General features: G+C 49.2%; 1 long non-coding RNA gene across 1 annotated transcript; it reads left to right on the top strand.

Annotated features, from left to right (window-relative positions):
* The first annotated feature begins 1897 nt into the window (after nt 1–1897).
* LOC139532384 (uncharacterized) lies at nt 1898–3819 on the top strand. The gene is made up of 2 exons (XR_011666560.1): nt 1898–2075; nt 2486–3819. It is a non-coding gene; the product is annotated as an uncharacterized lncRNA (long non-coding RNA).
* The last annotated feature ends 7056 nt before the right edge of the window (nt 3820–10875 follow it).

Below are 10875 nucleotides of genomic sequence, written 5' to 3'. Positions count from 1 at the left end.
AGGACACCCGTTTAACATTCCATCAGAAAGACGGCACCCTACACAGGGCAATGTCCCCAATCACTGCCCTGGGGCATTGGGATATTTTTTGGGGGACTAGACCAGAGACCGACCAGGATCAACCCTACTTAGCTATTTGTATGACAGAGGCAGCTAGTGCTCCAGAACTGAATTCCAAATGAGTCATAATAACAATGTTATTATGACTCATTCCAGATCAAATTTTCCCATCAGCGAAATAATGCTTTAGGTGAGCTTGGCTTTAGACCCATGAATTGTCATGGCTACATGGGCTTGTAGGAGGTGGAGGGTGCAGAGTAGGAACAGTGGTGACTAATGTTAAAACAAGTCCAATCTTTGGAGTCCACTTGAAGGTATATAATAGGCTATTGTGATAATTGCATGAAGCAGGATTATAGTGAATTAAGGAAGTATTGGCATCTAAAGGTTCTACAAACATTTGCCCATGTAATTTCTTACTTCCCGGTAAGATGAGCATCCGTGGGTAGCTAGACCTCTAGTCACCTCCCTGGCCCAAGCAGAGTGCATCCTGGGTAGCGGGTTGGCCCTCTCCTGCTTATTAACCTTTCCTAATTAGATGGCAGAGACACCGTTGTTCTTCTAATGATCCCTCAATGGAAGGACAGGGCCTCGTCTGTGTCCTCTGACACCAACGCTAAATTAGAATTCCATCCTCTCTTTTTTTTCACCCCAACTTCGCTTTTCTCTCCCCTCGTTTTCTCCGGTCATAAGTTTTCTGTTTCTTAGGGCTAGCTGACTGAGTTCAGAGAGAGAAACGAGTCTCCTCTCAGGCATTTCTCTTCCTCTTTAAGAGTTAGAAAAAAGAGGGAGTCTGAGAGAAGATAGATGGAAAGGAGAGATGGAGAGAGAGTTATAGAGAAGGCCTGAGAGAAGATAGATGGAAAGGAGAGATGGAGAGAGAGTTATAGAGAAGGCCTGAGAGAAGATAGATGGAAAGGAGAGATGGAGAGAGAGTTATAGAGAAGGCCTGAGAGAAGATAGATGAGAGAGAGTTATGAGAAGGCCTGAGAGAAGATAGATGGAAAGGAGGATGGAGAGAGTTATAGAGAAGGCCTGAGAGAAGATAGATGGAAAGGAGAGATGGAGAGAGAGTTATAGAGAAGGCCTGAGAGAAGATAGATGGAAAGGAGAGATGGAGAGAGAGTTAGAGAGAAGGCCTGAGAGAAGATAGATGGAAAGGAGAGATGGAGAGAGAGTTAGAGAGAAGGCCTGAGAGAAGATAGATGGAAAGGAGAGATGGAGAGAGAGTTAGAGAGAAGAGCGGGAGAGATGGAGAGAGAGTCAGAGCTAGAGATTCCCATCCCCGTCTGCTGCTCCAGCAGAGCCCAGGGTTTTATTAGCCATGATTAGCACCCCCAGTATGGATCCTATTCACTAATGACTTGAGCTGCTGTGGTTCACTGAGATTTAAGTATCACCTCAATCCCATTATCTCCTGTTCCTGAAGCCAGCCTCCGTCACCCAGGCCTTTGTGGAAGGGGGGGACCACAGACTTCTAATGGACCAATGGGGTGGGCTGGGATCACTTCCGGCCTGCATGGCCGAGCTGCAGTCGATCCTTCCTGGTTTGGTTCTGGAGTGGGGTTGAAACAAAGGAACTAAGGAAAGGTCTGTGTGTGTCTGTGTCTGGCAGAATTGGTTGTTTTCGGGGGTCTCGCTCTCTGTTCACCCCTGAGCTACTAATTACAATTCAGATGTCACACACTCAGCAGATAATAGGAGTCAGGATACAGAATTAGAATATTCCATGGAACTGCAGGGGGTGTCTTCTTGAGAGAGAAAAGTGTCTGTTTAGCAGGGAGGGGGGTGCGGGGTTGGGGGTGAGAACAGTCTATATTTGGCCACTCTGTGTTCTTGTGCCCCCTATCCCTGTACCCCGTCACCCTCTCTTCACACATCGGGTGTGTGTTGGCACGACGGCGGCTGTCTGTCTGTTAGGGGCCGATTGAGTGACATCTGCTCCGGAGAGAGGGAGAGGGACGGACTGGCTGCTCTTGGCAACGGTGGCGGCGCGGGTTCTGGCACAAGGCACGGTGGGTACAGCGGGGGTGGCGGCACCAACAGCAGGCTGTGGATGGCCTAACAGAGAACCGTTTGCCGGAACAGCATGACATCTCCTGGAATGAAAGCTCTCTCTCTCTCCCCTTCACTCCTCCTCTCTCTCACACACACTCCTCCTCTCTCTCACACACACTGTCGCTATCTCTCTCCCTCTCTCTCTGTCTCTCTATGGTATCTCTTTCTCCGGTGCTGTTCTTCTCTACTGGTGTCTGAAGCAAGGATGTCCACGTGTAATTTTTCATGGGATGTTCAAAGTAGTTATTTTGTGGCGTGTGTCTTCGGACAGATTCTTTTTTTCCCATTTACGTCGCCAATTATTCTCAGAGCGTCTCGTTCCCTCTATTTTGAGCTGAACTCTCCTCTTTTATCCTATTTTTTTCAGGTTTTCTTAAAACAAACACCATTAATGAAGCAGTGCGCTGACATCTGCAGGAAACCAACAACTAAATGAATGCAAGAAGCAACATCCCATCTCAGCCTTCCCACTGTCAGTCACACACAGCATCTCAAAGAGAATACCTAACCACCACAGGCATGCGGGACGGGTAGTGTGTGCTTCAGCAATTTACATATTCATCTTGTCTCATTCTTAATTGCACTTACCAACAATTTAACATAAGTATATTTACTAGCCATCAAAACATCATTAACGCTCCGAAAGTTTCAAGGGACTGGAAGTATGTTTTTTGAATAAGGAGAAAGAAATGAGATTTGATCAAAATGACTGTACCTCTGTCTCCTCTTTCCCCCCTCCTTTCCTAGCTACTGAATCCTCCCCACCACCAGTCAGTGTTGTCAAGGCGATATACAGTTGATGTGCTGTAAATTGATTTCCGGGGAGATGTGATGGATGAATGGAAAATGAACATCTTCATCGGTGACCCCTCCGCGCCGTCGTCTCGATTGCTTCTCCCCGCGCCCGCCCATGATTGACAAGCGCGCTAACGAGCGCTGTCGCCGGTCATGTTCTAATTTCCCTGTGTGGGAAAACACGGCGAGTCTCCGGCCCTACGGTAATGAGCCCTACAAAGAGAAGGAGAGGACAGAAAGAAAGACTCGCCCTGAAGAGATGGAAGACGGAATGAAAGCAGTCCAAGTAAATAAGATAGAAAGGGTCAACATGAAAGTAGATTAAAAAAGTTGAGATTATTACCGGCAAAGGAAAGGGACATGCCATTGTTTATCTGTCTTCTACTGTGATGGATGTCTTTCTTACTGGAGGTTTCAGATACAACTTCAACTTAATGGATTCCTGGAGTGGGCTGGGATTTCAAAAGACAAAATGAGTCTTGGCGTAATGAGCGGATGTTATATATTTGATATATTGTAATTGATATAGAGTGGCAGAGTGTGGTCCTTATAGGACTTTAAACGTCTCCTTCAACGCAGACGAGAACTTCCTTCTAGCTTTACTGTTCAACACAAACACCAATCAAGGTGATCACAATTACAGGAAGACAAAAGAGACTTTTAAACCATCAACAAAACGGTATCGATATGATGGAACTCAAGGTCATGAAGCCAGGTAGCTACGTTTTTAAGCACAAAGCCATATTGGCATACTGAGTAGAGACAGAGAGTGTGTGAAGAGGGTGTGTGAGAGAGAGAGTGTAATGTTTACTGTTAATTTGTATTGTTTATTTCACTTTTGTTTATTATCTACTTCACTTGCTTTGGCAAGTTTCCCATGCCAATAAAGCCCTTGAATTGAATTGAGAGAGATGTATGTATACCTGTACATACGTGTGTGTTTGAGTCATGTCCTTTATTCATCCAGACGAGTAGTGAGGGTTATAAATCCGTGTTTACTTAGTGTGATTAGGAGGTGGTGGGATGTTGATGATGGTCTGGTGTGTAATCACACATCATGATTTATTCTCACCGTGATTAAAGCCCCCAAATGTTCCTATTGTCAGCCCCTCATCAACACTCCCAGGTAGGATGCTGCTCTGATTAACACACACAGGTAGGAGGCTGCTCTGATTTAACACTGTAAAGCCTGTTAGTCTGGGGTGAAGGACAAATCCATCACCAAAAGAAGAAGGTATCAACATTTTATGTGGCGCCATCCGTTTTGTGCTTGACATCTACAGTGGGGAGAACAAGTATTTGATACACTGCCGATTTTGCAGGTTTTCCTACTTACAAAGCATGTAGAGGTCTGTCATTTTTATCATAGGTACACTTCAACTGTGAGAGACGGAATCTAAAACAAAAATCCAGAAAATCACATTGTATGATTTTTAAATAATTAATTTGCATTTTATTGCATGACATAAGTATTTGATCACCTACCAACCAGTAAGAATTCCGGCTCTCACAGACCTGTTAGTTTTTCTTTAAGAAGCCCTCCTGTTCTCCACTCATTACCTGTATTAACTGCACCTGTTTGAACTCGTTACCTGTATAAAAGACACCTGTCCACACACTCAATCAAACAGATTCCAACCTCTCCACAATGGCCAAGACCAGAGAGCTGTGTAAGGACATCAGGGATAAAATTGTAGACCTGCACAAGGCTGGGATGGGCTACAGGACAATAGGCAAGCAGCTTGGTGAGAAGGAAACAACTGTTGGCGCAATTATTAGAAAATGGAAGAAGTTCAAGATGACGGTCAATCACCCTCGGTCTGGGGCTCCATGCAAGATTTCACCTCGTGGGGCATCAATGATCATGAGGAAAGTGAGGGATCAGCCCAGAACTACACGGCAGGACCTGGTCAATGACCTGAAGAGAGCTGGGACCACAGTCTCAAAGAAAACCATTAGTAACACACTACGCCGTCATGGATTAAAATCCTGCAGCGCACGCAAGGTCCCCCTGCTTAAGCCAGTGCATGTCCAGGCCCGTCTGAAGTTTGCCAATGACCATCTGGATGATCCAGAGGAGGAATGGGAGAAGGTCATGTGGTCTGATGAGACAAAAATAGAGCTTTTTGGTCTAACTCCACTCGCCGTGTTTGGAGGAAGAAGAAGTATGAGTACAACCCCAAGAACACCATCCCAACCGTGAAGCATGGAGGTGGAAACATCATTCTTTGGGGATGCTTTTCTGCAAAGGGGACAGGACGACTGCACCGTATTGAGGGGAGGATGGATGGGGCCATGTATCGCGAGATCTTGGCCAACAACCTCCTTCCCTCAGTAAGAGCATTGAAGATGGGTCGTGGCTGGGTCTTCCAGCATGACAACGACACGAAGCACACAGCCATGGCAACTAAGGAGTGGCTCCGTAAGAAGCATCTCAAGGTCCTGGAGTGGCCTAGCCAGTCTCCAGACCTGAACCCAATAGAAAATCTTTGGAGGGAGCTGAAAGTCCGTATTGCCCAGCGACAGCCCCGAAACCTGAAGGATCTGGAGAAGATCTGTAGGGAGGAGTGGGCCAAAATCCCTGCTGCAGTGTGTGCAAACCTAGTCAAGAACTACAGGAAACGTATGATCTCTGTAATTGCAAACAAAGGTTTCTGTACCAAATATTAAGTTCTGCTTTTCTGATGTATCAAATACTTATGTCATGCAATAAAATGCAAATTAATTACTTAAAAATCATACAATGTGATTTTCTGGATTTTTGTTTTAGATTCCGTCTCTCATAGTTGAAGTGTACCTATGATAAAAATTACAGACCTCTACATGCTTTGTAAGTAGGAAAACCTGCAAAATCGGCAGTGTATCAAATACTTGTTCTCCCCACTGTATGTTTGGGTAAATATAAGACATATTTATCGTTACCAATCACGTTGATTAACATCTGAAGTACACATGAATGCAATCCTGGACTAACATGTAAACAACCCCCTATATCCCCAGACATCATATACCAGTAGGCTAGTAGATGGCTTCTCTCAGTATACATCCAGAAGTTCCAACTCTGCCTTCATCCTGAAAGTCACTCATCAACTGCTGTGTAGCTTGTTCATTAGTCTGGGAGGGGGGAGACTGGGAGAGGGGGGAGAGACGGGGACGGGGAGAGGGGGGAGAGACGGGAGAGGGGATAGAGATGGGGACGGGGAGAGGGGGGAGAGACGGGGACAGGGAGAGGGGGTAGAGATGGGGACGGGAAGAGACGGGGAGAGACGGGGACAGGGAGAGGGGGTAGAGATGGGGACGGGAAGAGACGGGGAGAGACGGGGACAGGGAGAGGGGGTAGAGATGGGGACGGGGAGAGGGGGGAGAGGAGGTAGAGACGGGGATGGGGAGAGGGGGGAGAGAAGGTAGAGACGGGGACGGGGAGAGGAGGTAGAGACGGGGACAGGGAGAGGGGGTAGAGACGGGGACAGGGAGAGGGGGGAGAGGAGGTAGAGACGGGGACGGGGAGAGGGGGGAGAGAAGGTAGAGATGGGGACGGGGAGAGGGGGGAGAGGAGGTAGAGACGGGGACGGGGAGAGGGGGGAGAGAAGGTAGAGATGGGGACGGGGAGTGGGGGGAGAGGAGGTAGAGACGGGGACAGGGAGAGGGGGTAGAGACGGGGACAGGGAGAGGGGGTAGAGATGGGGACGGGGAGAGGGGGGAGAGGAGGTAGAGACGGGGACGGGGAGAGGGGGGAGAGAAGGTAGAGACGGGGACGGGGAGAGGGGGTAGAGACGGGGACAGGGAGAGGGGGGAGAGGAGGTAGAGACGGGGACGGGGAGAGGGGGGAGAGGAGGTAGAGACGGGGACGGGGAGAGGGGGGAGAGAAGGTAGAGACGGGGACGGGGAGAGAAGGTAGAGACGGGGACAGGGAGAGGGGGATGAGGAGGTAGAGACGGGGACGGGGAGAGGGGGGAGAGGAGGTAGAGACGGGGACGGGGAGAGGGGGGAGAGGAGGTAGAGACGGGGACGGGGAGAGGGGGGAGAGAAGGTAGAGACGGGGACGGGGAGAGAAGGTAGAGACAGGGACAGGGAGAGGGGGTAGAGACGGGGACAGGGAGAGGGGGTAGAGACGGGGACGGGGAGAGGGGGGAGAGACGGGGACAGGGAGAGGGGGTAGAGATGGGGACGGGGAGAGGGGGGAGAGACGGGGACAGGGAGAGGGGGTAGAGATGGGGATGGGGAGAGGGGGGAGAGACGGGGAGAGGGGGTAGAGACGGGGACGGGGAGAGGGGGGAGAGCCGGGGACAGGGAGAGGGGGTAGAGACGGGGAGAGGGGGGAGAGACGGAGAGAGGAGGTAGAGGGGGGGACATGGAGAGGGGGAGAGACGGGGAGAGGGGGGAGAAACAGGGAGAGGAGGTAGAGACGGGGACGGGGAGAGGGGGGAGGAACAGGGAGAGGAGGTAGAGACGGGGACAGAGAGAGGGGGTAGAGACGGGGAGAGGGGGAAGAGATGGGGAGAGGAGGTAGAGACGGGGACAGGGAGAGGGGGAAGAGATGGGGACGGGGAGATGAAGGGGGTGAGTGACACACAACCGCAGGCTCTGGCAGGGATGTGACTTCAGGCTGGCTGCCCTCTCCTCTCCTCTCCTCTCCTCTCCTCTCCTCTCCTCTCCTCTCCTCTCCTCTCCTCTCCTCTCCTCTCCTCTCCTCTCCTCTCCTCTCCTCTCCTCTCCTCTCCTCTCGTCCTCTACTAATGCTGGATAACTCTTGACTACAGCAGTAGTACACAGCTCCTGTTCTAACAGTCTCATGGTTTCATCAATGTTTTCAAACTCATTGTGTATCGTTTGTGGTATACCTCAACTCTGTTCGACCCCCAAAGATTATCTAATTTCCCCTCTCTTTCCAAGTCCGTCCTTGAAAGCGTTCTGCAGAATGGATGTGTTGAAGAGAAGGAGCTAGGAGCCACACGAGCTGCAGTGTTTTCTAAAGAGCTGAGAGGCTGTGTGTGTGAGGGCCACTGGGTAGTGACCTCTCCTTTAATGTCCCAGCACGATGGGGGACTCTAGGACTCTGCAGGCGGGCAATTCATGCCTTAAAGATGGGCCACCCTGCTGCTCAGGACGTGTGCCCTCCCTTTGACCTCCCCACGCCCCCTGACCCCTGTCACCATGGCAATGGGGAGTCCCATCACAGGCAGTGCACACACCTGGCACCTGGCCACCCCTCCTCTCTCCCCCTCTCCCCTCATCTTTCCCATCTCCCAGGTCCCACTAGGAGATCTGTAATGAAACAGCAGCTCTGTACTCTGCAGCACTAGGTTGGCCTACACCGTGCACCATTCATACCGTTTAGATAGGAAACCTGACAGTAAGCTGAGTTTATGACAGTACAGTAAATGTCCTTGATCAAAGGAAATGTAGAGTGTAACCTAAAATCAACATCTTCTCTGTTTGTCTTCTTGACCCTTCAGAATGTTCTCTTCTCTCCTCTCTTCCCCCTCCTCTCTCTTCTCTCCTCTCCTCTCCCTCCTCCCTATCCTCTCCCCTTTCCTCCCTCTTCTCTCCTCTCTTCTCCCTCCTTCCTGTCGCCTCGCCTCTCCCCTCTTCTCCCTCCTTCCTGTCGCCTCCTCTCTCTCTTCTCTCCTCTCTTCTCTGTTCCCCAGACATCATGCCATCATTAGTGTTTGGCCTCTCCTCTGACTCAGCGGATCTCTTCCCCAGCCTCTCTTCTCTCCCTCCTATAACATGGTCGTTAACTGCACACAGCGGTAGAGGAAGGTGTCTAATGTAAGAATCCTACTGAGGACATAATAACGGTGCACCACTGAGACGTACAGTATGCCCAAGCCAGCCACTGACATCAAATCAATAATCGTCCTTTCACGCCCGCTTGTTCATTCAATGCTTTGCATTGAATTGCTACATGGTTTGATTGATTGTTGGTAGTGGGGGTTTTGATGGTGGGGTTGAGGTTGATCATGATATGTGTAAGGCAGTAACGTTGCTGGGATTTTCATTGGACTGTTATGTAGATCTTAACAGGTTTGATTTCTGTCATTCTAACGAATGCATCTTCAGTTTAAATGAACTGGTGTGTGAGTGTTGTGTTTATTGAGAGAGAGATATTCCACTTTTGTTTGTCTATTTCACTTGCTTTGGCAACGTAAACATGTCTTTCCCATACCAATGGAGCCAGAGGGAGCGAGGGAGGGAGGGAGCGAGGGAGGGAGCGAGGGAGGGAGCGAGGGAGGGAAAGAGGGAGGGAGAGAGGGAGGGAGAGCAATATAACAGAGAAGCACCTCTGATTTCTGCTACTGTTTACACCATGGAGGCACCACTTCCCCACCGCACACACCCCTCTTCCCAACACTACTACCCCACACACAAACACACACACACACACACACACACACACACACACACACACACACACACACACACACACACACACACACACACACACACACACACACACACACACACACACACACACACACACACACACACACACACACACACACACACACACACACACACACACACACACACACACACACACACACACACACACACACACACACACACACACACACACACGCACACACACACACAGCCCTCCCCCTCACCACTACCCCACACACACAGCCCTCCCCCTCACCACTACCCCACACACACAGCCCCAACAATAGACAGAAGGTGTTACTTGCAGGGCGCCCAGAGCAGGTCTATTATTCCCTCCTATTAGTGTTAATTAGCCTCTTATTAGGCAGGGCGACTCAGCGCGCTCCCTCATACTAAGCAACCATTGAAAACACATGATCTCTGGCCCTGCTCAAGGTGACCAGGCTTTCTGTTAAAGACTAACCAGGACTTCACAGCCACTGGAAGGTGAACCTGGGACTCGTCTGAAATGGCCCCCTATTCACTGTATAGTGCACTACTTTAGACAGTAGCCCATAGGGTATAGGGTATAGAGTGCCAGTTCAGACGCTGCCCTGGATCTAATGAATGCACAGACAGACTCTTCTACTTTCAGCCAAGGCTCCTAAAACCTTTGAAACATATAAATCCTCCTTCCTAAATCCCTCCCAACTCATTTGTTTCCAGTTTCTGTTCTTTTTAGGAGTCTGATATTTTTAGCTGGAAATTAAGCAAGTGTGCAAAAGCTATTCTTATCATGAATCATTTTCTCCCTCCATCCATCCACCCGGTCACTCAACCTTGGAGACATGACATTACAAAACAGATATGGGAGCTTCTGTCTGCTTGGAGACATGACATGAAAAGAAAATAGATGTTAGCCTTTCTCTATAAACTATGACAAAGTCCCACACTCACTCTCAAAAGGGATAAGCACCATGTTTCGCCGAGGTTATGAATAACGTGTTTTTGATAAACATTTGAATTACAACTATCCCTATTACATATACAAATAATTATTGTGCTGTTCTACATTTTTGCCAAACCCTCCCTCCCTCCAAACCCAAAGTAATTCTGTGTAGTTGCATCCTGGAATGATGATGTCACTAGTACTGTTCAAGGAGATTACTGACTAGCCTAGTGTATTAATCACTGTCTGGGGCCAGGACACCTTCCCAGAGTGCTTTGCATCTCGCCACATCGCTTTACAAGTCTAGCGACTCTAGAAGGAGGAGAGTGACAAAGTGATTCACAAAGCGGCTCGGTCCTGGCAGGGCGTATGTCTGGGGGGTGGGGGCCGCCTCATCCTCTGAAGCCAGTCCTGGGGATGGATAGATAGAAGAGGAAGAAAGATGGTAGAACTTGGAGTGACAACTTTTCTTGACCTTCACTTTTAGCTGCTTCATTGTCCTGTTTATTAGAGGCGCACCCACTTTAGTAAAAATGCACAAAGCTGCATTATTCTCTTACAATGTAGTTGAGAGAATAAATATGCTAATTTAAGCCAAAGAACAAACAAGGTGGTTTACCTAAATTATTCCCTCACAGCTTTTGTAT

The sequence above is a fragment of the Salvelinus alpinus genome, chromosome 10 (genome assembly GCF_045679555.1).
Source record: "Salvelinus alpinus chromosome 10, SLU_Salpinus.1, whole genome shotgun sequence".
Classification (NCBI taxonomy): Eukaryota; Metazoa; Chordata; class Actinopteri; order Salmoniformes; family Salmonidae; genus Salvelinus; species Salvelinus alpinus.
This window is presented reverse-complemented; position numbering and strand designations above follow the sequence as displayed.